The sequence below is a fragment of the Hippopotamus amphibius genome, chromosome 4 (genome assembly GCF_030028045.1).
Source record: "Hippopotamus amphibius kiboko isolate mHipAmp2 chromosome 4, mHipAmp2.hap2, whole genome shotgun sequence".
Taxonomy (NCBI): Eukaryota; Metazoa; Chordata; class Mammalia; order Artiodactyla; family Hippopotamidae; genus Hippopotamus; species Hippopotamus amphibius.
Window position 1 is genome coordinate 104,591,615 of NC_080189.1, and position 22,999 is coordinate 104,614,613.

Consider the following 22,999-nt stretch of genomic DNA (forward strand, 5'->3'; position numbering starts at 1 on the left):
GAAATCTAATTGCAGAATTTTGCACAAAGACATCCCACTAGGTCACCCACTTAAATAACTGGTTATGTGGAAAATAGTAAAATGATGACAAATGACAGTGGACACAGCTGGGGAAGGTGGATGGGGGTGGGACTTGGGTCAGACAAGTGTGGCTTCAAACCCCAGTGCTGTCGTTTACTGGCTAAGTGACCTTGAGAAGTCTCCTAGCTGCCCTGAGTCAGCTCCCTGGACTATGTAAATTGGTGCAGCCACTATGGAGAACAATATGGAGGTTTCTTAAAAAACTAAAAATACAGTTATCCTATGATCCAGCAATCCCACTCCTGGGCATATGCACAGAGAAAACCAAAACTCAAAAAGATACATGCACCCCAATGTTCATAGCAGCACTATTTACAATAGCCAGGACATGGAAGCAACCTAGATGTCCATCAACAGATGAATGGATAAAGAAGATGTGGTATAGGGATTTCGCTGGTGGTGCAGTGGTTAAGAATCTGCCTGCCAATGCAGGGGACACAGGTTCAATCCCTGGTCCAGGAAGATCCCACATGTCTCAACTAAGTCCATGTGCCACAACTACTGAGCCCATGTGCTGCAACTACTGAAGCCCACACGCCTAGAGCCTGTGCTCTACAACAAGAGAAGCCACAGCAATGAGAAACCCACACATCACAATGAAGAGTAGCCCCTACTTGCCACAACTAGAGAAAGCCCGCACGCAACAATGAAGACCCAAAGCCGAGAAAGAAAGAAAGAAAGAAAGAAAGAAAGAAAGAAAGAAAGAAAGAAAGAAAGAAAGAAAGGAAGGAAGGAAGGAAGAAAGGAAGATGTGGTGTATGTATAAAATGAAATACTACTCAACCATAAAAAATAATGAAATAATGCCACTTGCAGCAACATTGGTGGACCTAGAGATTATAAGTGAAGTAAGTTAGACAGAAAAAGACATATCATGTGATATCTCATATGTGGAATCTAAAATATCACACATATGAACTTATTTACAAAACAGATATAGACCCACAGACATAGAAAATAAACTTATGGTTACCAAAGGGGAAGGCGGGGGGAGAGATAAACTAGGAGTTTAGGATTATCAGATACAAGCTACTATATAAAATAAACAACAAGGTCCTACTGTATAGCACAGGGAACTATATTCAATGTCTTATAATAAACCACAATGGAAAAAATGAAAACAAACGTATATATCTATATAACTGAATCACTTTGCTGTACACCTGAAACATTGTAAATCAACTATATTTCAATAAAAAAGAATCACTGTAGAGCATTAAATAAACACTTATTAAATGTGAAACAAAAAGATTGGGAGGATGATGTTTACCTCACAATGTATTGCTACGATGAACTGAAACAGGTATGTATATAAGGTATGGTGTATAGTGTGAGGTATGCCTCACAGCTCCCGCCTGCCTGGGGGGAGGCAGCTGCTTAAGAAACGGGGCTTGTTTTTTGTTTGTTTGTTGGCTGCATTGGGTCTTTGTTGTTGTGCACGGGCTTTCTTTAGTTGTGGCGAGTGGGGGCTACTCTTCACTGTGGTGAGTGGGTTTCTCAGTGCCGTGGCTTCTAGTGTTGCAGATCATGGGCTCTAGGGGAGTGGGCTTCAGTAACTGCAGCATGTGGGCTCAGTAGTTGTGGCACTCGGGTCCTAGAGCGCATGGGCTTCAGTAGTTGTGGCGCACGGGCTTAGTTTCTCCGCTCATGCAGACCAGGGCTCGAACCCGTGTCCCCTGCATTGGCAGGTGGATTCTTAACCATGGCGTCACCAGGGAAGTCCCAACACAGGGCTTGTTTTGAGGCCAATGAAAAAGGAGGAGTAGATAAAATAAAAGTTAAGGGGTAGAAGAAGAGGAAATATTGAGTTTCTCCTGGAAAAACCTGTCCCTCAATCTTAAATCTTATGAGTTCTAAACAATAACAGTCCTGGGTGACGCGATTCTCCTCTGTGCAGTTGACACCTTCACACATGTCCAGCAGAAGCGCTGGCCCCAGGATGGATGCCAACAGTCCCTTGGTCCCCGTCCACCTGGACAGGTGTCTTGTCATCTCAAGGGCTGGCTGCAGGATGTTGATCAGTTATGTCTCCAGGATTAGCTGTTCTATTTTCTGTGAGTCTCACACTACTTGCAGGCAGATTAATCCTCTTAAAGAATGTATGTTGATAACTGAAGTGGTTTCTGGTTTTAACAATTTAAATCTTAATGTTAAGACACTGCCTTAAAAACACGTATTCACTAACCTTCTCACACAACACACCAGTTACGCTCGCAAATATTGATACTAAATCTTCATTCTCTCTAAATCAATTTTACCAATTAAGTCGTTCTGTTCTTATTTGAGATTCTCCTATTAGCTCTGGAACTCTGGTTATTAAAACCATAAAGTGTACTGGGCTGGAAACATATTTCATTAAAGTTTGTACGATATTAGTGGTTAATTAACATCTAATTGAGTGAAGGGGCTGATTTGACTTTTAAGTGGTTGAAAGGGAGCTCCTGATTTAGAGGCATAACTGGGTCTGGATACCTAGGGATTCAGAATCGTAGGTTACCCCCCAGAGCCTAATTCCCAGGCCGCTTCTTCTACAGGAGGTGGGGTATCAGCTTTCCACTGCCACGAGGGCCACGTCTTTTTGTCCAGAGGTGGCTGGCTGTCCATTTACAGGCCACCCTCCTGGATCTTCTTTCTTGTTAGAACCTTCTCCCCGACCCCCCAATCTAGAGGTTGAAAGTGTCCAATGCTCACCTGCATGCCCTTCTGCTGCTGAGGCATGAGCCTAAGACCAGATTCTGGCCACATGTGAAGAAATCTCCTGGAGGTTACTGGAAGGAGGCAAGGGAGGAGAAGTGTCCCCGTTCTGCCTTTGAACAACAGCTGTAAGGAGCACCGAGGTCTGGAGCTACACCTCTACACCAGAGGCACTGTGACCTCCTCACCCAAGGCGCCCTGACCTCTTCACCAGAGGCACCCTGACCTCTACATCAAGGGTGACCAGGGCCTAGATGATGGTGGCGAGCTCTGCTCTGTACCCTGCAGCCAAAGCACCCATAGGGGCATGGCATTCCATCAACTAAGATGAAGATGACTCAGAATGAGCATGGGAGGTGGGGTGCAAAGGCTTCCCACCCATACTGGCCACAGGCCATGCCAAAGGAAGAGCAGAGCGGCCCTCTTTGGAAGCCGCCCGTGGCCTCCATGGCCTCGTCCAAGCCTAGAGCCACCAGAGGGGCTGCCTGAGAAACTCAGCCTGGAAGAAATATGTGGCTCGTGGGAGGGCATCCGTGGCTTTCTTAAAGCCCACAGCCATAAGACACCCGTCGAAGCAGGATTCCCAGGCAGCTGGGCTGACCCGGGGCTTCCCTCCCAACCCCTACCCCTGGGCAGGGCCTTGGCCTTGGCAAAGCGGCAAAGCAGCCCGGGGCGGGGGCGGGAACCTGTGTGGCTCCTAGCCCAGCTGTGCGGCCCCAGAAAAGAGCTGCACATGGGAATGGAGACCTCTTTTGCTGGATGTGCTGATGTTTCAAGGGAAGTTAAGGTTGTGATTTTAGGCAAAATATTCAGGCTTTTAACCCTTTCTAAAAGTTTTAAGCACAGTAGAGACCACTGCCTTTCTCTCCCCAACCCAAAATGTGTCGACCACTGTCAGCTTGGTGCTCAGCTCCCTGTTGGAGTTTCCTGTGTTTCCTCTCCATCCCCCCAGCCCCTCTTCTGCTCTGCCAGGAACCTCTGGTCCCACCCACGGCCTTCAAATGCCTGCCTCCAAGAAAACCTCTTGTCCTCTCTGTCACAGGCTGCCATTGTCCCCACCAGCAGAAGCCCCCCAGCTGGTCTCCTGGCCCCGCAGTGAAGCCGGGTCGAGCTATGACACAGCTGAGGTCCGCCAACTAGCCAAACAAAACATTGACCCTCATCTCACGTCATCTATAAAAACTAACTCATATTGGATTATAGAGCTAAATGCAGAGCTTAAAGCTATAAAACTTCTAGGAGAAAATTGTTGCAGTCTTGGGTTAAGGAAGAATTTCTTAGATGGGATACAAAAAAATGCAAAAGGATAAATTGATAAATTGTAATCTACAGAATGAAAAACTTCTGCTCTTTGAAAGATACTATTAAAAAATGAAAACTTCTGGAAGAATATATTTGCAAAATGTATCCGCTAAAGTACAGGTATGCAGAATATATAAAAAATGCTCAGAACTCAATGATAAGGAAACAGTGTAAAAAAAAAAAAAGGGCCAGAGATCTATACTTCAGACAAGAATGTATATGTATAGCAAGTAAGCACATGAAAAAGTGCTACATGTTATTTGCCGTGAGGAAAACGTGAATTAAAATCAGAATGAGACATCATTACACACCAGTCAGGATGGCTAAAATTCAAAAGGCTGACAGCACCAGGCGCTGATCAGGACATTGAAACACTCACACATTGTTTTTGGTGCAGATGCAAACGGCACAGTCACTGTGAAAATACCTTGGCAGGGACTTCTTTGGCGGTGCAGTGGTTATGAATCCACCTGCCAATGCAGGGGACATGGGTTCAAGCCCAGGTCCAGGAAGAACCCACATGCCGCGGAGCAACTAAGCTTGTGCGCTCTAGAGCCCTCGAGTCACAACTACTGAAGCCTGTGCACCTGGAGCCCGTGCTCTGCAACGAGAGGCCACCACAATAAGAAGCCTGTGCAGCACAACGAAGAGTAGCCCCTGCTTGTCTCAACCAAAGAAAGCCTGTGCGCAGCAACGAAGACCCAACACAGCCAAAAATAAATAAATAAATGCATTTATTAAAAAAAAAAATCCAAAGGAGAAAATTCACATCTTCAGTTAAAAAAAGAAATAGCTTGGCAATTTCATACATTTCATTTGACCCCATGATCTCACTCCTAGTTATTTACCCAAGAGAAATGAAAATTTATATTCCCAGAAAAACCCATGTAGCCCTTCCATTCATCATTGCCCCAAACTGGGACTAGCCCAAATGCCCATCAGCGAGTGAAAGGATGAACAAATTGAGGAACACCCATACACGGAATAGTAATCAGCATTGAAAAGGAACAAGCTGTTGATTCACGGATAGACATGGATGAATCCCAAATGCATTCTACTAAGTGCGAAAAGTCAGACATAAAAGGCTGCATACTGTGTGATTCCATTCATGTGACAATCTTGAAAAGGCGAATCGTTAGGACAGAAAGCAGCTCAGTGGCTGCTGGGAGTGGGGAGGGGGCATGAGGGAACCTTTGGGGGAGATGAAACTGTTCTACATCTCCACTGATGTCATGGTAACACAACCGTATACTTTTACAAAACGCTGCAAAATGTGCACTTTTCTGAAGGCAAATTAAATCTCAATAAAAACCAGACTTAAGAAACATCCTTCAGTGAGTACTTGGTTGTAAAGTCATCTGATTCAATTCCTCAGGTAAAGGAGAGTTTTATATAATATATTAAGGCATTGTAAGGAAAATGGGTTTCATGGAAATTTGAAGCAAGAGCTGCAGGAGCCCAGCGTCAGGGACACACGAGACAGAGGGCATCTGTCTGGGCCAAACCTTCAGCTTCCCCCTTCACAGACTGAGCCTGGAGCAGCTGTTCCTCACCTGGTCTCCTGGGACAGACCCCCTCCGGATCCCAGGTGCAGGCATCTCTCTGGCTGGCCCATCCTTCCACCCACCAGCAAACACACAGCTTGGACCAAGTGTCATTCCCTAGCAGATCAATTGCTATGTAGGGACCAAAGAAGGGTGGGGGTGTTGGGGAATTATGGACAGTTTCACCTGGGGGGAAACCATGCCGGTCGGTCCCAGGCAGACAGATTGAACCTTCCCACCACCTTTGGGATAAAGTAGAAATGCCAGAGCGTGACAGAGAAGTCCCTCCTTACCTTTGCAACCTGGTGCCTCGTCAAGCCTCCTGATGCCCGCATGTCCTCCGGCCACAGTATTTCTATGATGAAATGCAACTACGTGGTAAGTTCTTTCTTGGCTTTGGTAGGGTCCAGAAGTCTCCCTCCATCTGGGAGGCCTTTTCTCTGGTTCCCTCTTTGTGGAACTGACTGTCTTGGATACTCCAGGACTCGCTGGGGCATTGCCGCCTCTAGGAAGCCTTCCTGGAATGCAGCCAGGCTCCCCTCCTGTGTATGCTAGGGGCAGCCTGTATTTCTCTTATTTGGAAGATTCAAAGGATCACCCTGCTTGGAATACTGGTGGGCATGTGATTGGTGGGGGGACTCTGTTAAAAATGCAGATTGACCTGGGGCGGGGGGAGGGGTGGTAAACTCTGTAGGGTGGGTAGGGTGGGCCCCAGGCTTCTGGTACAGGCATTGTGATTGTACCCTGACTGCAGATGGGTCCCGCCCCCCAGTCCTTAGTGCTGACCACCAGTTTCCAGCACTGCCTTCCCAGCTCACCTGCCTGGGCCCAGTGGGGTTGGGTTGCAGGCCTGGCCTCCCCCTCTCGGAAGTGGGAGTGAGGTCAGGCCACTTTGGCCAGAGCATTTCACTGTCAGGGTGCTATTCATATTATTCTCTTTCCCTTCAACAAGGTTGCTGGCAACGTTTGAGCCAGAGCCCTGGGCCCCAGGGCGCAGCATTCACGCCGGCCATTCGTTTGCTCTGCTGATGAGGTCATTTGCAGGATACCGCTTCCCAGTGATGACACGCCCCCAAGTGCCAGGCTGGGATGGCCCTGGTGAGCAGCGCCTGGTTATTCTTGTCCCATACCCACAGTCAGCAGGGGAGACAGGTATTAATCAGTGTGTTCCTAATTATAATTAGAGTCTATCAGATTCTCTACTTTAAGCTGAAGGAGCCTTCTAGCCTCTCCTTGGATGATTGAATTCTTCACATTCACAAAATCCCATTTTCTGTGCTGATACCTAACTGCAGCCAGTGAACTTCCTTCAGTGAAGCTCTTGAGCCCAAAGCCGCACCGCCTTACCCCTGGTAGGCCGGTTCTCCAGGGTAGTTTGCACCCGTGCAGCTGTACTGCACGGTGGTGGCTTCCATCCTTCTGAACAGGAGCATGTGGCCAGTGGGCATCTGGAATTTGCAGGAGGCGAAGGCACGAAGGAGCAGTCTGCCCACAGGATTGACGGCCCAGATCACCACACAGGGGACAGCTGCAGCTTCTGCAGCCACAACAAGAGTGACAAGTTCATGAACTTGATCGCGCAGTGGTGCTGAGCCGGCCCTGCCCAGAAGGATCACGCGAGGTCTATGCAGAGCTGGGAAATGTGGGGAATGAGGGCCTGTCCTAGGAATTCTGGGGATCGATGTCACCATGAAGACACTTGAGGACATTTATTTTCATCCTTCCTCAGTGAAGCGTGATGTTTGAAAACCCATACATTTCCAGACAGCTAAATACGATACCTGACCCTAGAGTGGATCTTGTGATGGAGGAGAAAGAAATACTATAAAGGACATGCGCAGACCAAATGGCAAAATTGGAATATGGACCAAGAATAGATACACATATTTCATCAATGTACACCTAAAAATTTGTAACTTACTGTGGTTATGTGAGATAATATCCCTGCTCACAGGAAAGACATATCACAACATACAGGGACAGACGGCTATAGAGTATGGAACTTACCTACAAAAGATTCAGGAAAAAATGTCTACTTATAAGGTGCTTTTCAAACACGTATAACAGCCCTCTGCCTATCAAGCTTTCTAGCTGACACAGGCTCTCTTTGCTGATTGGAGCTTCTGGCAAAGCTGTAAGAGTCAAAGCTTATACAACTTTCGAGAAGTGCCCCAAACCTTTTTTCTCTTCTTTACTTTGCTCTGGATCCTTTGTCTACAACAGGCGCCTTTGTGTTCAGTTAGGTTCTTCCAGGAACTAAGCTCCTTCACTTTATTCTCTCTAGATGTTTCATCTTCAGGTTTTCTGAACTTGGACCAATGGGGAGATATTTTCTGGAGGGTTATTTCAGTTACAGGAAAGAAGGAACTTTCATGGATAAATCAGGCCAAAGGTGAGAAACACAAGAGCTATAAAAAGTGCCCTAAAGGGTTTTGGCAGACTCCTTATTCTGCACTTACCAGCTACTTGACCTTCAGCAAGTTATTTAACCTCTGGGAGATTCGGTTTCCTAGCCTGTGCAGTGGGCATCTCCTAGTAACAAACTCGGAGGGTTAAATAAGAGGATTCATTAATGTTTGGCACAAAACGCATGCTCAATAAAGGTTAGCTATTATTGCAGCTGCCTTTATAACATCAAATCCCAGAAAAAAGACATAATTATTATCCTATTTGTATTATAATTTTGATTCATATTCATGATAATGGTTTCCACGAATTCAGGGGTTCCTTCTTACCTGTCGCTTTATGTTACAAGTAACACCTCATTGACCCGCCAGGACGTGACTCGGAGGCGGGTTTGTTAGCCCATTTCAAAGATAAGGACTTCGAGGCCTGGTGCCAGTAAGAAAATGTCAGGGCCTCCCACGCCACCCGCGCTCCGGTGCGGACAACGCAGATGGGGAAACTGTGGCCAAGAGAGTCGAGGCTCCAGACTCGGCTGACGGCGAGCGGACACTCGAGCCCAGGTTCCCCGGTCTCAGGGCGTAGCCCGTGCAGCCGCCGCTCCTCCGGCTCCTCCGTTCGGTCCTCCCGCTGCGCCCGGGACACAGGATGGGGCCGGACAGTTCCTACTTGAGTTTCAAAGAATTCGCTTGCAAATTGCCTTCCAGGCAATTGTGGTCCGATGTGTGTTTCGCGGGCGCCCCAGCCTAGGTGGTCGGGGTCCCGCGTCCAAGGGCCCCGGGGCCAGGACGAAGGGTCAGGGCGCCCCCGCCCGGCTGCCGGCCCCCAGCCCCACTGCGGCTGCCAGAGGCAGCAGCCGCCGCCTCCGGGGGCGCCCGGCCCCGCGCACCCCCCCCCCCCGCGCCCCGCCCTGCGCCCAGGCCGCGGCCCCGCCCGCGCTGGCGGCCCCGAGCAGTCCAGGCGGCGGCGGCGGCGGCGGCGGCGGGAGGAGGAGGAGCAGGAAAAGCGACCGGGGGAGGAGGCGGAGGCGGAGGCGGCGGCGGCGGCGGCGGCGGCGGCGGCGGGCGGGGCCGGGCGGGTTTAAAGCCCATCGAGGGGGTGGGGAGGCCGGGAGCAGGCAGGAAGGGACGCGAGCGGCGCGCCGCGGCGGGCTGGGCGCTCGGAGGCCGCGGAGCCCCGCGCAGAGCCCAAAGTTTGCGCGCGGTCCCCGGGCGGCGGCGCGCGGGGGCCGGGACCGCCCTGCGCGCTGCCCTCGCCCCGCGGGACCCGCGCCGCCCCGGCCGCGCCGAGGGTCGCGGGCGGCCGGGCGGAGGCGGCCGGGAGCGGCGCCGCGGCAGGTACGGAGTTGGGCGGCGAGCGCGGCGCCAAGTTACTTTGTGGCCGGCGGGCGGGCGGGCGGCGGTCCCGGCGTCATTGTCTGCGCGCGGGCCGCCCGGGCCGGGGACGCGGGGCGCCGCGGGGGCGCGGCGGGCGGAAGGGCGTCGCCTCGGGCCGGGGGCTGCGGCGCGCGAGGGCGGGGAACCGGCGCGGCGCGCGGCGTCGGCGACCCCGGGGAGCCGGGGAACCCGGGTGGCGCCCGCCGGAGCCCTCCTGTCCGACGCCGGCGGCTCGCGGCCTGGGGCGGGCCGGGGTCGGGGCGGGGGCCGCGCCGCCGGGCGGTCAGGGCCGAGGCCGCGCTCCCGGGCCGCCCGGAGGGTGGGCGCCGCGCGCCCCTGCAAGCCCCGCGTGCGCCCGCGCCCGGGTGGTGGGGCCGGACCCTCCCGAGCCGGAGCGCGCCCGGGCCCGGGATCTTTCCCTTTGGCTCCGCCGGTGACCCCGCTGCCCGCCGCCGGGGCCTAACCCCGAGTCGAGGGCGCGCGGGTTAGCGGCCCGCCAGCCGGGGAAATGTGATAAGAGCCGTGCCGTTCACAGAAGGCAGTTTCTGATGCAACTCTCGGCCTCTGCGATCGCCTCTCCCCACGCCGGCCTGGCGACGGCACTGGAGCATGTGCGTTATGGAAATGAGGGTATTCTCTACTTTTTTATTGTGTTCGTCTTGTCTCGGGGTTGGAAGAAATGCCAACTCCCTGTCGTTGGCTTTGACGAGACGGTGGGTCCCATAGGGGAGCCACAGGTGACTTCGCCCAGGCGTGGATCTTTCGGATGCTCTCTTGTAAACGTGGTCCCCAGCTTCATTCAAGAGATGGGAAGGAAAGACCCAAACAAGTAGCGCTCGTGAGTAAACATGCGTTATTGCACAACTTTCTCTTTGCTGCTGTTTACAAGGCCCAGCCCAGAACACTTTGTTTCTGAAAATGCTGATTCAGCCGTTCGGAGCCCCTGAGTTTGAGAAACGGTGCTCTTTCTACCGTTTCGCTCAGTTTCACTAAGAACGCATGTTGTTAGCACCGCTGCAGGCGTTGACTGGGCTTTACAGCACCAAGCTGGGCGTTTTTCACAAGAGTTGACCTCGAGTTCCCTTCGTTCTTTCCTGGAGGAAAAATGGTAGGACCTAGGTTTCTGTAGCAAAAGAAATTCTGACTTCTGGCGATGGTGGTGTCTTTTAGGGTGGTATTTTATTAGGGAAAAAGCTCTGAGACCAAAGTGTTTCCAGCAGTGACTCTAGAGGACTAGGTTTTTCGGATAAAAATCAGACCTCTAGGATAACTGTACATAATATTTGAATTTTATTGGGAACACTTGAAAGAGAAGGACCCCTCAGGTCAATCCCTGGATTACAGGGCGAGGGGGGGGGATTTGAGGACAGAGAGAGTCACACACCCAGCAAGTTGCTTGTGTAACTGAGAAGGGTATAGAGGGACATTTCTGTAGCATTTCACGGTTTATGAGACACGTTCAAAGCCTCATTGCTTTTAATCCTCTACAGCCTCCTGCTCCCCATTTTACAGGCATGGAAACTGAGGCTCATGAGATTAACTGGCATGCCCAGGGTCACGTGGCCAGCAGATGCTAGAGCTATCACCAGAGCTTAAGCTTTGGGTGTTTTTTTTTTGAATCTTGTGTGGTTCATCCTTCTCTACATCTGCGTCTAAAAGAGAAATGGTCCTTCTCCGTGCTGGCTGGTCACACACCAGGAGAACCAGGAGGCTCTGTTATCATTCCTGGGGCTCCCAGCCTTCCAGCTTTTTGCCCTATCACTAGGCTATTATCAATGTTTTCCTTTGTTCACTCACTTTGTGTGCTTAAATACACATTTATTTTGGGAGGAAACTTTGATATCCACGAAGTCATGAGTCTGATATGGTAGTTATGTTTATTGTAGTTAAAACCACATGTTAATAAAAGCTGTGACCTCCTGAATCACGTATTACATATTGCCAGTGGTCTGCGCTGCATTGGGGGCAGCATCGGACCAGGCAAAGTTTCATTGTGGACCAGGAGCGCAGAGCTGGGCAGGTTCGTCCAGGGCTTTTGGGGTGGTGACTGCCAGGGTCGGAACCGGGGGCAGCCCTGGCACGGTTACACTGACCATCTCTGCGAACATTGACCCTCAGACGGGCGAGAGGAGCAAAGCCAGAATCTAAGAGCTGGTCCTGAACTTTTGATTTGGACGATGAGGTAGGCCTAAGAGTTTACAACGTATAGAAACCAAACTCCTGCTTGGACAAAGACATCTCCTGTGTCTTCACCGTCATATGACAGCTTTAGAAATTCTAGCTTGGTATATTTGATAAAACCTACTGCTTTCAAGGCGACATAATTTAAGGAACTTATTTCCTTGGAATTCTGGCCAACTCTTCACCGCAGAGGAAAAGAAACATGCACAGCAGTTGGCTGGCCTGCTTGTCAGAACTCTGACCGCAGGGAATTCTGTCCTGCTTCATGGAAGGAAGCATGTGCGTTTGAGGCTTGGGGCGTGACCCCCTTTGGCTGTTTCTCAGGTCATTAAACCAAGGTGAAATTGCCTGGGCCCTTAAGGAGAAAACATTTGCTTTGCCTTTCATTTATTTAACTAAAACTTTTCCTGCCAGCTGAGAGTTTATTTCACCTGTCTATTTTCTTGCTTAACTGTGGACGTATGGGAGACTGTGGAAGATGTTAGGACTGTCAAGTGACTTGGTTGTCAAGGCTTGGCAGACTGGTGCTTTGGCAATCTGGGAACCTTTTACAAGGTCTGTGTGATAACTTTAGGGTGTATAACTGATCACATCCACTTAAGCGCTGGCCGGCATTTACTTTGTGTTAGTGTTTTAGTGGCACACTTGTGGGGAGCTGTCTGTCCCCCCATCTCTGTCCGGTGTCCGTGCTCCTGGTGATCGTGGGTCTTGTTACCTGTAAGGAGGTGAAAGCTGGTGAAGCTTAAAATCACCAGGCTGCTGGCTTTTCTTTAGTAACGTAAGGAAAAATGGTACGACTGTTTTTTGAGATGACAACAGATAAAACATGTCCCAGAGTTATCAAAAATCCTCCCAGAGGTAGAAATGAGTGCTTGTGACTTTTCCACTTTGGGGATACACGAATCCCAAGGACATATCCCTTTATGCTCATGCGGTGGGAGAGGTGGGCTTGAGAATGGGAGAAGCCTTGCTTGCCCAGGTGCTGCTTTGGCCCTTTGGGAAAGAAGTGGGTGTTGAGGCAGAAGCCACTTCTCTGCCCTGTAAGTCATAGTCATGTTTTAGAATCCCTGCCCAAAGCACATGGGATGAAGTTGGTGGGTCACGGCTGGATGCCACTGGGAAAACTAGGATATTGTTCCTGTTTCTTTACCATTGGATTTACATAGGGATTGGGGGGGAGATTTTCCTTGATGGTTCAGACCCCTAATTTGAGGATCTTCTCATTTGGGCTCACCCTGCCAGGGTGGACTGTGTGTTTTAGCATCTCCCGTTCTGCCATTTGCACCCTTTGGCTTTGCCTGGGTGGATGGCTGATACTGCTGACCCTGCAAGGCACGCTGCCTCAATGGGACCCCTGGTTCTCCCATTTACTGGCTGGGTGAGGGGGTTAACTGAGCCCACTGGTAAAATGAAGAGTCAGAGGGGTGTTGACTAATAGGGAAGGTGAGGCGCTATTGGGGTTGTGTTGAGAGCTTGGGGGCGTGGCGTCTGTGACACTCGGCCTGCCTTAGAGCAGCTCGTGCGCTTGATTAGGCTGCTTTCTGTGAATTTGCAAGGTCTCTCTAATAATCAGAAAGGAGACTCTGCTTTTTTTGTATTTTTGTCTCTGCATCCGTTAGCTGTACAAAACCTTATGGCACTGACCGAAACCTGCTTTCGGCACCAGTCACTGTGAGCGAGAAGCCTGTCCTGGCCTCTGAGTGGCAGACAGTTTGAAATGGCCACAGGTAGGATGCTATGAGCAGAGGCGGACAGTGGGATGCAGACGTCACCTGGCCGCAGACCACTTGAACCAGACCTTGGGGAAGAGCAGGCGTCAAACATTGGTTCTTTGCGAACAGTGGCAAGAGATGTGCAGCCTCTGGTATGCACGGGCTCAGACCGGCTGCGGCGCTGGGCGTCTGCATGGAGGCTGCTGGGCACAGGCACAAGGGGACACGTGGCATCTGTCTTCAGGACCCCGGGGTGGTCAGCGTCTGGAGTCTGCAGAGACGCTTAGCTCAGCTGGGACTAACATGAGCGGGGACCACCAGTCCTGATGGGCTGACTGTGCCCCCGGGGAACGGCTCCTGCAGCTGTCTGGGGCTGTGCTGCTGGGCAGCCCTGCATTTCCCTGAAGTCCGGCTGGGTTTTCGAGCCAGGTCAGTGGGCCTGGGCACCAGCAGCTGCAATCTTGCCCAGTGATGTGGGCTCAGAAGGCACTTGGCACGGAAAGAGCTTGCTGTGTTTTGTCCTTCTTCACCGTGTCATTGTCACCATACCTAAAAGCAAGGTGGGCAGCTGGGACCTTCCACTGTCTTTGCGCTGCCCCTGGAACTGCCTGGTGGCCTGCCTGTCTGGTGCTGTCTGTGAGCTCTCCGGTGTCTCACTCTGCAGGAGACCCTAGAGGGGTACCTGAAGACCCTGTTACATGGGCCCCAACAGTGAGGGACCTCCAGCTGCCTGGATCGAGTTTGAGATGCTTCTTGGAGGAGAGACACTGCAAGTATTCACTTCTCCGGCCGGCTGGGCCTTTGGTTTCCTTACTTTTGGGAGGAAGTTTCATCCCTGTAAGTGTCTTCTTCCAGCCTCTTATGAGTTGCAAACACCCTTTAATATAAAGACTTTTGTTGTACCCTGTATCTAATAGTAATAATCTTAGGATTGGCTGCTCCAAGAAACTCATTGTGACCAAAAGCTGCTATGCCCTGAGGGACATTTAAATTCAGGAGTTTGTATGGTAGCATTGTGCATATGGGAGGTTTCCCCTGGCCTAAGGATGATGCTTTGCAGTACATCTGGAGCCCTGCTTGGGAATCTTCCCGTGGCTGGGAGGTGGAGCTGGGTGGTGTCCTGTGTGGTGTCCAGGCTGTGGGTGTGATACCCAAGAGCCTCCAGGTTGCTTTTCTGGAATGCCGCTGTGTTCCTGTGAAGAACTGTGTAGCTCTCATGGACACCCCTCCAGGATGTTTCTAGATACAGGAGCACATGAGACCTTCATGGCATCTCCCTAGTGGAGAAGGTGTAAGGCAGGACGGCTTCTTACTCCCTAGTCGGGCCCTTAACTGCAGGCCTGGCCTGGCCCTTCTTCCACACAGCCAGCCTCTGTCGTGTCCTGCTCTCCCCAGGTGGGGCCCTGTGTTCTGCTCTCCTAGCCTGGCCTTCCCAAACACGTTCTGTCCATTTGAAGGGTCAGTGGGTTTCTAATCCCTCAATACCCAGGGCAGACTTTTGAAATTTAGTTTTTTTAATCAGAGTGATAAAATACATAGTTTAAAGAGTCAGTTCCCCAGAAGTAACCAGGCTTATCAGCCTTTTCTTTGTTCACCCCCAGGTTTCTAAGCAGATGTCTCTATTACGTATTGTAGTTCCTTGCCACTGCCTTACTCCCCCCCACCCCCAGACCCCAGCTTCCTGTAGGATTCTTGTGGACCTCTGTCCCATCCCTGTCCTGACCTGTGCTTCCTGTCTCCCATCGTCTCTATGGTGAGATGGGCTGGACCAGCACACACTGCTGAAGCCATTGCAACAGCCCTATACGCTGCTCGTGGTCGAGCCAGGTAGTGTGCTGTGATGTGATCACTTCCTCTGTCTTGCAGGACATCTTGTTTTCTTCTGGAGTTGTATTTGCGTTTGCTTAGTTTTTAGTTACTTATCACTCCCTACCCCTACCCCTGCTCCAGGCTAACACAGGTGTGCAGATGTCCTCTCAGACACCATAGGTATCCAGCCACTTGAGTCTTTGGGAAGCAACCTGCCGTGTGCCTTTCGTCCCCAGGGGCCTGGCTGCCCTCCGGACTGCCTGCTCAGCTTTTTCCCGACCTCTTCCTTCTCCAGCGTCCTGGGCAGGCCCTCTGTTCTCTTGACTGTCATGATTCCTCTTTTCTGGTTTCTTCCCACAATTGGATGGAGAACGTCCTATCATAGCTTCCCAGAAAGAGATGCATGCAAACTTTTTGAGACCTTGCGTGTTCGAAAATGTTCTTACTATACTCCTCACTTTTCAGTGTTTTTTCTTTTCTTTTCTTTTTTTCATGCCTGGAAGCATGTAGGATTTTACCCTTTGTGCCTCTATTCAGAAATCCATTGTAGATGTGCCTTGTTAGAGATCTGCGTCTTTTGTGCAGGGTACATCAAGGGCCCCTTCTAGCTGGAAACTCAGATCCTTGGGGCTGGGACCTGTTTTCAATTAATTCTTTAATTTCTTTTTTTCCATCTCCCTGTTCTTTCTTTCTAGAATTGCTTTTATATGGTTGTTAGCTGCCCAGACTGGTTCTCTAATTACCTTTCACCTCCTATCTGAATCTGTTGAGTTCTAAGTTGTGGAGTATATCAACTTGACTTTTTAACCTTTTTACTGGATTTTAAATTTGTTTTCATTTTTAACTTCTAAGGACCTTTTTTTTTCTTTTTTGATTGTTATTATTTTTATGTAGACTTTAATTTTTGGATCAGTTTTAGATTTACTGCAAAACTGGGCAGAAAATAGAGAGATTTACTACCGCCCCCCAAGCCTCGCACTGTCAACACCCCTCCCCGCCCCCAGAGTGGGACGTTTGGTATAGTTTGAGCCACAACACAGCATCATTACCCCAAGTAATTATTCTTATTTTAATGCCACAATATTTTTGTTTCATAGATATACTATTTTTTAAAATCTCTTTTTGGATATATTAGTTGCCTTTTTTTTTTTTTTCTACATAGTTTCTTCTCTCCAATTTTTACATTATTTATTTTTCTGCATTATTTATTTTCTGTTTTGGTCTGGCTTCCCCAGAAAGCAGAGCCCATGGCAGGCAAGAACTTACAGGCGTGCTTTATTTGGATGTGCAGGGCTAGGGAGGCCGCGGTGAGGGGAGGGAGGGAGGAAGGGAGGTGAGGGCGGGGTAACCCTGAGGCTAGTCCCCAGGCAGCTGCCTGGGCAACTGGGAGAAGCCGATGGTCCATATTGTGATTCTCGAGATGGTCCTCGGGGTGGCACTGGCGGGGAGAGGAAGAGCTCCCACTCAGTGCCCGTTCCCTCCATGGAGCCCTGGGCCCCAGCCTGTTGGCACTGGGTGCAGGCTGCGTGGGCAGGCCATCCCTGGCCGTGGGGCTTGTCGCCCGTGCTCCAGTGGTCTCCCCAGCAGCGGCCAGACAAGGCCCAGACACGTGAGGCTGATGGGTGTCTGACCCATTCTGCTTGGCCTTTGTCTTTCAGGTTCAAGGCTTTGCTTAGATGTCTGGGCCCTGCTGTGCTGCCCACGTTCAAAGGCGTCACTGAGAGGCCTTGGGGTGTGGCCGTCTGTTTGCCCCATTGTGTGGGGAGCCACGGGTGCCCCTGTCTTGGGTCTTTTCTCCTCCGTGGGCCAGGCTGTCGGAAGAAGCCTCTTTTCATCCCCAAGAGGTGGGCGGTGGGAGCCCAGGGGCCGTCAGCATCAGCGGCACTGGCCGCCTGTGCTCAGCCTGGTACCAGAGGCCAGAGCCCTGTTGCTGCTTCCAGAGAAAAACCCTGCCGCTGGTGGTGAGAGGGGTCCCGGTGAACCATGAACCCCCTCTCGCTCCCTGTTCCTGACACTTGGGCCTTGCGGTATGTGGGGCTCTGTCTCATCTTCTGCTTATAAAATATTCTCCTTGGAGGCCCTCTGTTCCCGCCCTGGAGGCTGCAGGGCAGGTGTGATCAGGCCCAGGAGCTCACGTCCAATTTGAGAGCAGCGAGGCAGGGAGGCCAGCCCACCAAAGCCATCCCCTCGAGGAGCAGCAGATAGGCCTCAGGTCTGCATCCCGAAGGCAGGCGAGGTCTCCCCTGCTGGTGACTGGCTCTGGGACCGCGGGCCATTTAATCTCTGTGCCCTTTGATTTCTTCTGGATTCTCAGGGCTGCATTCTATGCCTTGGTTCCCTCTGCAGCATCTCCACCTGCTGGAGAGGCCAGGCTGCCGTGATCTGCCTGGACTAGGAGGAGGGCTTGTGGCTTTGCACTTGGGGTCGGATGCCTCACTCTTGGCTGCTCTCAGAACCAGCCTCCAGGGCTTTCATCTGATTGACTTAAAAATATTAGAATGTGGCCCTGATACCGTGGAGCCCCTCCTCCTTGGGTGAATGTGTGCTCTTTCTTCACCCCCCTCCTCTGGCCACTTGTCCCAGGAGTGGCATGCTGGTGGCTTCTCTGTGCGTCTGAACACGACACCCTGATGGGGCCTCCCTGCTCCCCGTACCTGTGAACGTGGTGCAGCATCTGAGTTTACTGTTCTAAGTGCCACCCACCACTCCCAGGCCTTCCCTCCATGTGCTCCAGGAGGGAGGACGGTGGCGTCCTTGCTAGCTCAGTCACCTTGTCCAAGCCTTCTTTTTCCTTCTTTTGTTTCAGGGTTGTGTTTGCATTCGTGTACATACATTTACACATGTGTAATGTATGTAAGTGACTAGCACAGCGCCTGTTCCGCATGCAGTACTGTTATTTTCTTTGTGTCATTTTAAATGGAGCTCCGCTTTCTCTGTGACATCCAATAGCTTTACACTTGTGGCTTCAAGAAACAGCCTCTCCCTTCCTTGCTGTTCTTGCTCTATCATTTTGGGGAGGGGTGTGAGAGGATTCTGACCCTGGACAACCAGAACTGGCTGGCCTTGGTGGTCACACGGACTGCCGAGGTGGGGGGAGAGAGTTGGAGGTACCTGGTCATGTGTCTGACTAATGATGGGTCTGAGATTTCCGCCCCCCTGGGGTGCTGCATGGTTTCACGGTTGGCTCGGTGCACCTAGACCAGGCGGTGCTTTGCCCCTCCCTTATAAGTTCCCTCTCCTTGAAGCGGAAGAGTGTGGTCCTAGGACAGGGGAGACAGGCTTTCGCAGTAGGCTTCTGCGGACACATGTGGGATGATGGGTTCAGTCCTGTCAGGCACGTTTGGGAGGCAGGGTGGTATCCGCTCTTGCTGGAATGCCTTCCACGCTTCTCCACGTTAGAGCACATCAGACTGTGTCTGGGGTGCTTAGGGCCCCAGGATCCGGGCTTCTATTCTGAAGGCTCCTGACTGGGGCGGAGCTGTGAGGACCCTGGTTGGTCTCCTGCGTTGCACAGGGCCCTGCCGTGCGCCACGGTGCCCGCGCCTGGCTGTGGGCGCACAGTGACCCCGTGTGGCGCTGTGGCGCAGCCCGTGGCAGGCAGGCAGGCATCATGATGCGCCGGGGTCCAGCCTGCGGTGGGCTCTGTTCTGGTCCATGCCTGGCCTGGAGGGGCCAGCCCAGGGTAACCTGCATAGGCCCTGGCGGTCAGCAGCGCACCATCCTCGCCACGGCTTTTGGTGGCGGAGGGGCTCCAAGGGGCACGTGTTCTTGGAAGCGCGACTCCCAAACCGGTCTCTGGCCATCTCGCCGCCGGATTCCAGGATCCCACGGCCTCTGTGGACGTTAGCTGCGGGTCGGTGTTATGTAACCATTTCTAATCTTCATTGTTTAATGTGTAACAAGTAGTAACTGCACCCAGATAAGCCCGACCACTATCTCTCAGCCAAGTGGCCGGCAGCGGGTGTGGGAGCCAGCTGGGGAAATGAACAGATAGGGGCTTCCAGGGAAACGGGGCCTTTTTTTCTGCTGAAAATGAAATACCAAGGCCTGGCTGGACTTCTTTTTAACCTTGATGACGTGTAGTCTGGCATCAAAGCCCCGGATAAACACATCTGGGCAGCTTGGGTCTTTGTTCGCGAGTCTATGCCCTCGTTGGCAGCACCTCTTGGACCATTAGGGTGAAGTGATGCAGATGTTGGGGAGATCTCTCCCTCTTTGATGGGGTTCTGCTAATTGCTCCAAACATAGGTGGGGCTTCCTTGCCCGCCCTCTTCAGAAAAACAATCAGATCACCTGTTAACACGGCGATTGTCCCTTTGATCAGCTGCCATTTGTCGGTTGGTGGCAGGAGTTCCTGCCAGGGTGTTGATAGAGGTCACCAGACACAGGTAGTATTGTCCTGCTGCCTGTACTGCCAAACATTTCCCCCCAGCAAGTGAGCAGGAAGTGGGCGCCTTCCCTCTTTGTTCTCTGTAAGCATGAAAGGCCACCAGCGACCCATCAGGGATTTCGATGACGCCCCTAAGTGCTGAGCTTCAGGTCCAGTTAGAAGAGGCTGTGGGGACCAGACACTGCCTTGACTTAGGTGCGTACCGCTGCTCCTGTGCCTTCAGGGGCATTTGCAGGGCTGTGCCTGTGTGTGCTGGAAGCAGGTTGCAACCCCTCTTGAGCCGGGACCCACAAGCTCCATGTGTTGGGTGGGGATGGCAGTGGCTGGTGGGGATTTTGCCCTCCTCCGGCACTCCAGAGCATCCGGTGGTGAAGACCCCCAGGAGAACGCTTATTTAAGATTTGGGGTGCTCAGCAGCCGTATGGTGAAGTGCGGTTTCCTTGTGGGGTGGGGCAGGTGTTGGGAAGAGGCAGGGACCGCAGGTACTGCCCTGGAGGGCTGATCAGGATGTGTGCAGAATGCACTAAATAGAGTTAACGGTCTTCCACTACCAGTTCGGTTCTTTTTGTGTTTTTTTTGTTTTGAATTTTTATTGGCTGAGTTGGGTCCCCGTTGCTGCGCGTGGGCTTTCTGTAGTTGTGGCGAGCGGGGGCTACTCTTCCTTGCGGTCCGTGGGCTTCTCATTTTGGCGTCTTCTCTTGTTGCGCAGCATGGGCTCTAGGTGCACGTGGGCTTTAATAGTTGTGGCGTGTGGGCTCGGTAGTGGTGCACAGCTTGTTTGCTCCGCGGCATGTGGGATCTTCCAGGACCGTGTCCCCTGCATTGGCAGGCAGATTGTTAACCACTGCGCCACCAGGGAAGTCCCTATCAGTTCGTTTTTGTCAGGAGTTCGAGGAATTCCAGAATGGAATTTCTTTGGCTGCGTCTGTGAGCCAGCTTCTGAGTGCAGTGCTGGGGGCGCCTTGGCTGTTGGTGTGTTAATCACCTTTGGCTCCAGTGGCCATGCAGAACCCAGTGGTGGGTCAGTGCTCAGGTGAGGGCAGGGTTTTGAGGACTGCTCCGGATGCCTGAGGACCTGCTCCTTCCGTCCTTGGGCAGATGCTGGAGGAGCCACGCTGCCTCCTTGGTCTGGGTCTGCCCTGCTTCGCCTGAAAGCAGGGCTTCCTCTGGAGGAAGGGGGACCGGCAGCAGAGGGATGGCGTGGGCTCACCCAGCAATAAAGAAGTGATATAAATAAGCTTCCGGGATGTATTGTACAGCACGGGGACTATAGCCAATATTTTATAGTAAGTATAAGTGGAGTATAATCTGTACAAATTTTGAATCACTGTGTTGTACACTTGAAACTAATATTGTAAATCAACTGTACCTCAATGAAAATAAAAGAATTGATATACATGTGTTTTTTGCTTATTTTCCTGGAGGGCACTGGCAAATTTCAGTACGGACACAGGTTAAATATTAACAGTATCTGAAAACAGAACTTTAAGCCTCGTATGCCGGCGAATCTCCTAGGGATGCTGTTACCACGTATGTTCCAGTCCCGTGAGCTGGGTGGGACCTGACCACCCACGTCTCTGCGCGGCTCCCAGGCCATGCACGTGCTGCTGGTCGGGGCCTCGTTTTGTGCACTAAGGTCAGTGCATTTCCTCTCACTTTATCTTTGGTTTCTGTTTCTCTAGAAATTTTCTGAAGATGAAACTTTACCTTCCTTGTAAGAGCGGTTGTTACTGATGCTATTACTGAATCTGAGAATTTTGCCGAGAATGTTTAGTGATTAGCCCTACATTGTTATATGTGGCATTCTGTCTTGTTTTATTTAGTTTTTGCCCTTTTAAAAATTAACTTTAAAAATTTTTATACAATATATAAAGGTTACACTCCATTTACAGTTATTACAAAATATTGGCTGTATTGCCTGTGCCATGCAGTACATCCTTGAGCCTGTCCTGTACCCGATAGTTTGTACCTCCCCCACCCCAAATTCCTTCCCCCACATTGGTAACCACTAGTTTGTTCTTTATATCTGAGAGTCTGCTTCTCCTGTTATCGTCACTAGTTTGTTGTATTTGTTAGATTCCACAGATAAGTGATAATCATACAGTATTTGTCTCTATCTGACTTATTTCACTTAGAATAATACCCTCCAAGTGCATCCACGTTGCTGCAGGTGGCATTATTTCCTCCTTTTCTATGGCTGAATAGTATTCCATTTATACGTGGCATTCATAAATGTGTTCGTTCTTTATTCCATTTATAAGTATGTGCACAGTGTCCTGCTTTGACATTTACTTGGGTTCCCGTGGGTTGTATTCAGTGGTTTCTCTTTTGTTTACGATGAGAGAGAACTTTGAGAAAGGTTTGCAGACTTTAGGATCTTGAAGGGTCTAGAAGCCCTGCCTGCTCTCATTTTAGGAATGTAGGGTTTGGGGCCCATTGTGGCCCCTCACCGCTGTGGAGGGCCTGCTTAGTACCTCTGTATCTCAGCATCAGGTGGGAACCCCAGGTGACCTCATGCTGTGGAGAGAGACAAGTCTTGTGTCCCCTGAGGCTCCCTGTCCGTCTTCTGTCAGCCTCAGCTTTGCCCTCTGCTGGGCCCTGGAGCCAAGTGGTCTGTCTGTCGGGGGGGTGGCCCTACAGCAGCTTTGGTCTTACTTGCATCTGTGAGCCTGTGTTCTCTGTGTCAGACTCCATTCTGCACTGTCACCTCTTCTTCCTTCTACCTTTTGAAACATTCTGCCACCAACATCCTTCCTTCGATAATGGGCCCTTGGGGACTGTGTGTGTTCTTGCACCCTAGTTGCTCACATGCATTGATGGACCCCGTGGGGCTTTGGACTTCGTTCCTTTGTCATCTTTTATCAAGCATCGTGGTGACGTAGAACAGCTTAGTGCCTCTTGAAGGTTAATACGTGTCGTAAGAGCTAATATTCACGGCCAAACAGCCAGACTCTTTCCACAGGGGCTGTAGCATTTTGCATTCCCATCAGCTGTGCGCAAGTGTTCGTTTCTTGCACGTCCACACTAACACCTGGTAATTTCCAATTTTCTTTGTCTTATTCTTTTCTTTCTCCTTCCCTCCCTTCCTTCCTTTCTTATAATAGTTGTCCTAATAGGCGTGAAGTGGTATCTCGTTGTGGTCTTGATTTGCATTTTCTTCTTGAGGTGTAGGCATTCTTTATCTATTCTGGATATTAATCCCCTATCAGATGTATGACTTGTAACTATCTTGTCCCTTTCTGTGGCTTATCTTTTCACTCTCTTATAATACAGAAAAGTTTGTAATTTTGATGAAGTTCAATGTTTTCTTTTTTAAATTAATTTTTATTGAAGTATAGTTGATTTATAATGTTTCTGCGGTACAGCTAAGTGAATCAGTTATACGTATACATATATCCACTCATTTTTAGATTCCGTTCTCACGTAGGTTATCTACAGAGCATTGAGTAGAGTTCCCTGTGCTGTACAGTAGGTTCTTGTTAGTGATTTATTTTATATATAGTAGTG

General features: G+C 50.9%; 1 protein-coding gene across 8 annotated transcripts in view; it reads left to right on the forward strand.

The window, feature by feature from the left end:
• Positions 1-9,181: 9,181 nt before the first annotated feature.
• Positions 9,182-22,999, forward strand: part of GRB10 (growth factor receptor bound protein 10) — a 183,369-nt gene continuing 169,551 nt past the window's right edge. For 4 of the 8 annotated variants that reach the window (XM_057733489.1, XM_057733490.1, XM_057733487.1 and 1 more), the window contains exon 1: positions 10,067-10,238. The gene's annotated coding sequence lies outside the window, so the exon portion shown is untranslated. Of the gene's footprint in view, positions 9,362-9,712; positions 10,012-10,065; positions 10,239-22,999 lie in introns of those variants that run through there. The other 4 variants (XM_057733494.1, XM_057733495.1, XM_057733496.1 and 1 more) reach the window with 4 other exon arrangements.